Source organism: Lampetra planeri, unplaced genomic scaffold, assembly GCF_965212315.1.
Source record: "Lampetra planeri unplaced genomic scaffold, kcLamPlan1.2.h2 scaffold_611, whole genome shotgun sequence".
Lineage (NCBI taxonomy): Eukaryota > Metazoa > Chordata > Hyperoartia > Petromyzontiformes > Petromyzontidae > Lampetra > Lampetra planeri.
Window position 1 is genome coordinate 32,501 of NW_027615434.1, and position 4,813 is coordinate 37,313.

A 4,813-nucleotide genomic window follows, 5' to 3' on the forward strand; every position below is an offset into this window, starting at 1 on the left:
GCCGCCACCACCGCCACCACCATTTGAGGCTGAGTCGACCTAAGGGAGGCCCAGGACCGATTCGGATAATCGTCACTGGTGTTGGCCGTGAGCGGGAATCGAACTCGGGGCGCCGGGTTCGCGGCGCGGCGCGGGAAACGCCAACGCTCACCACCACCATCACCACCACGATCACCACCATCACCACCATCACCACCACGACCACCACCATCACCACCACCATCACCATCACCACCATCACCACCATCACCATCACCACCACCATCACCACCACCACCACCACCATCACCACCATCACCATCACCACCATCATCACCACCACGATCACCACCATCACCACCACGATCACCACCATCACCACCATCACCACCACCACCACCACCACCATCACCACCATCACCACCATCACCATCACCACCATCACCATCACCACCATCATCACCACCACGATCACCACCATCACCACCACGATCACCACCATCACCACCACGATCACCACCACCATCACCACCATCACCATCACCACCATCACCATCACCACCATCACCACCACCACCATCACCACCGCCACCACCGCCACCGCCGCCTCCCGGCTGCGAGAGAAAGTGTTTGCGCGATGTCCATGCTTCGGCGTGGGGTTGTGTTTTTGTTGGCCAATTTATTTTTGTACCCTGCGGATACTTTTGATTCTTTGTTAATAAAGTTGCGTTCCAGTCCCCCGCTGCCACTGCGTTTTTAGTTTCGACCATTCACCACAGACTCACCACACAGAGACCCATAGACTCATCACACAGAGACCCATAGACTCATCGTACAGAGACCCATAGACTCATCGCACAGAGACCCATAGACTCATCGCACAGAGACCCATAGACTCACCACACAGAGACCCATAGACTCATCGCACAGAGACCCATAGACTCATCACACAGAGACCCATAGACTCACCACACAGAGACCCATAGACTCACCACACAGAGACCCATAGACTCATCGCACAGAGACCCATAGACTCATCACACAGAGACCCATAGACTCATCGCACAGAGACCCATAGACTCATCGCACAGAGACCCATAGACTCACCACACAGAGACCCATAGACTCATCGCACAGAGACCCATAGACTCATCACACAGAGACCCATAGACTCACCACACAGAGACCCATAGACTCATCGCACAGAGACCCATAGACTCATCACACAGAGACCCACAGACTCACCACACAGAGACCCATATACTCACCACACAGAGACCCGTAGACTCATCACACAGAGACCCATAGACTCATCACACAGAGACCCATAGACTCATCGTACAGAGACCCATAGACTCACCACACAGAGACCCATAGACTCACCACACAGAGACCCATAGACTCACCACACAGAGACCCATAGACTCATCACACAGAGACCCATAGACTCATCACACAGAGACCCATAGACTCATCGCACAGAGACCCATAGACTCATCGCACAGAGACCCATAGACTCATCACACAGAGACCCACAGACTCACCACACAGAGACCCATATACTCACCACACAGAGACCCGTAGACTCATCACACAGAGACCCATAGACTCATCACACAGAGACCCATAGACTCATCGTACAGAGACCCATAGACTCACCACACAGAGACCCATAGACTCACCACACAGAGACCCATAGACTCACCACACAGAGACCCATAGACTCATCACACAGAGACCCATAGACTCATCACACAGAGACCCATAGACTCATCGCACAGAGACCCATAGACTCATCGCACAGAGACCCATAGACACACACAGAGACCCACAGACTCAACACACAGAGACCCATAGACTCACCACACAGAGACCCATAGACTCACCACACAGAGACCCATAGACTCACCACACAAGAGACCCATAGACTCACTACACAGAGACCCATAGACTCACCACACAGAGACCCATAGACACACACACACAGAGACCCATAGACTCACACACACAGAGACCCATAGACTCACACACGCATATTTTGATTTAAAGCTTTCGTGACTGCAGGGATTCATCTTTTTGGTTCTTTCGGTAAAGTCACGTAGAAGGGAAATAATAAAATAATGAACATAAAACATAATAAAATACAATTCTCACGACGTTTCGGCCACAACGCAAGCAGCCGTCCTCAGGTGAAGAACAGGTCTGTCGGAAAGACAGCGTCTGAATAAAACACCACCAAGCTTGGCAGCGCATATTTAAGCTGCTGGGTTAGAGGGGGAAGAGCGCCTTGACAAAGGGATTTGCATATCAACAGAGGAATTTTGCATATTTAACATCGTGAGAATTGTATTTTATTATGTTTTATTTTTATTACTTAATTATTTCCCTTCTACGTAACTTTACCGAAAGAACCGAGAAGATGAATCCCTGCAGTCACGAGAAAGCTTTAAATCGAAATTCAAGAGTGGTTTAGTTGAGAGAAAATAGTTTCATCTTCTTGGTTCTGTCGGTAAAGTCGCGTAGAAGGGAAATAATAAAATAATAAAAATAAAACAATAAAATAATTCTGTCCGACAGACCTGTTCTTCGCCTGAGGACGGCTGCTTGCGTTGTGGCCGAAACGTCGTGAGAATTGTATTTTATTATGTTTTATAATTTTATTATTTTATTACTTCCCTTCTACGTGATGATTTTACCGAAAGAACCGAGAAGATGAATCCCTGCTGCAGTCACGAGAAGGCTTTACATCGAAATTCACTTGAGCGATTGTTTTTTGCTGCTGTGGTTGTCCCACCCGATGTCGGACGCTTGGGTTGCGCCCGAAACGTCGTCATTTAATTCATTTTATTGTATACCCCACGTGACTTTACCGAAAGTATGAGACGAACATCCCCTGCCAAAATACCAAAACACAAATACGCTATTATACTATTATTATTTGTATAGTGTAGTGTATAGTGTAGTGTATAGTAGTGTATAGTGTAGTGTATAGTGTAGTGTATAGTGTATAGTAGTGTATAGTGTAGTGTATAGTGTAGTGTATAGTAGTGTATAGTGTAGTGTATAGTGTAGTGTATAGTGTAGTGTATAGTGTAGTAGTGTATAGTGTAGTAGTGTATAGTGTAGTGTATAGTGTAGTGTATAGTAGTGTATAGTGTAGTGTATAGTGTAGTGTATAGTAGTGTATAGTGTAGTGTATAGTAGTGTAGTGTATAGTGTAGTGTATAGTGTAGTGTATAGTGTAGTGTATAGTAGTGTAGTGTATAGTGTAGTGTATAGTGTAGTGTATAGTGTAGTGTATAGTAGTGTATAGTGTAGTGTATAGTGTAGTGTATAGTGTAGTGTATAGTGTAGTGTATAGTGTAGTGTATAGTGTAGTGTATAGTGTAGTGTATAGTAGTGTATAGTGTAGTGTATAGTGTAGTGTATAGTGTAGTGTATAGTGTAGTGTATAGTGTAGTGTATAGTAGTGTATAGTGTAGTGTATAGTAGTGTATAGTGTAGTGTATAGTAGTGTATAGTGTAGTGTATAGTGTAGTGCATAGTGTAGTGTATAGTGTAGTGTATAGTGTAGTGTATAGTAGTGTATAGTGTAGTGTATAGTGTAGTGTATAGTGTAGTGTATAGTGTAGTGTATAGTAGTGTATAGTGTAGTGTATAGTAGTGTATAGTGTAGTGTATAGTAGTGTGTAGTGTAGTGTATAGTGTAGTGTAGTAGTGTATAGTGTAGTGTATAGTGTAGTGTATAGTGTAGTGTATAGTGTAGTGTATAGTAGTGTATAGTGTAGTGTATAGTGTAGTGTATAGTGTAGTGTAGTAGTGTATAGTGTAGTGTATAGTGTAGTGTCTAGTGTAGTGTATAGTGTAGTGTATAGTGTAGTAGTGTATAGTGTAGTGTGTAGTGTAGTGTATAGTGTAGTGTATAGTAGTGTATAGTGTAGTGTATAGTGTAGTGTATAGTGTAGTGTAGTAGTGTATAGTGTAGTGTATAGTAGTGTATAGTGTAGTGTATAGTGTAGTGTATAGTGTAGTGTATAGTAGTGTAGTGTGTAGTGTATAGTGTAGTGTATAGTGTAGTGTATAGTGTAGTGTATAGTAGTGTATAGTGTAGTGTATAGTGTAGTGTATAGTGTAGTGTATAGTGTAGTGTATAGTAGTGTATAGTGTAGTTTATAGTGTAGTGTATAGTGTAGTGTATAGTGTAGTGTATAGTAGTGTATAGTGTAGTGTATAGTGTAGTGTATAGTGTAGTGTATAGAGTAGTGTATAGTGTAGTGTATAGTAGTGTATAGAGTAGTGTATAGTGTAGTGTATAGTAGTGTATAGTAGTGTATAGTGTAGTGTATAGTAGTGTAGTGTATAGTGTAGTGTATAGTAGTGTATAGTAGTGTATAGTGTAGTGTATAGTGTAGTGTATAGTAGTGTAGTGTATAGTGTAGTGTATAGTAGTGTATAGTGTAGTGTATAGTGTAGTGTATAGTAGTGTATAGTGTAGTGTATAGTGTAGTAGTGTATAGTGTAGTGTATAGTGTAGTGTATAGTAGTGTAGTGTATAGTAGTGTAGTGTATAGTGTAGTGTATAGTGTAGTGTATAGTGTAGTGTATAGTGTAGTGTATAGTGTAGTGTATAGTGTAGTGTAGTAGTGTATAGTGTAGTGTATAGTAGTGTATAGCGTAGTGTATAGTAGTGTATAGTGTAGTGTATAGTGTAGTGTAGTGTATAGTAGTGTAGTGTGTAGTGTATAGTGTATAGTGTAGTAGTGTATAGTGTAGTGTATAGTGTAGTGTATAGTGTAGTGTATAGTGTAGTGTATAGTAGTGTAGTGTGTAGTGT

The 4,813-nt window shown here is 42.6% G+C and overlaps 1 protein-coding gene across 1 annotated transcript in view; it reads left to right on the forward strand.

Annotated features, from left to right (window-relative positions):
* The window catches only part of LOC144741583 (uncharacterized), a 32,213-nt gene extending 31,497 nt beyond the window's left edge, over positions 1–716 (forward strand). Inside the window, exon 7 of the mRNA XM_078624098.1 lies at positions 1–716. This exon is cut by the window's left edge and continues 42 nt beyond it. The gene's annotated coding sequence lies outside the window, so the exon portion shown is untranslated.
* Positions 717–4,813: the final 4,097 nt, after the last annotated feature.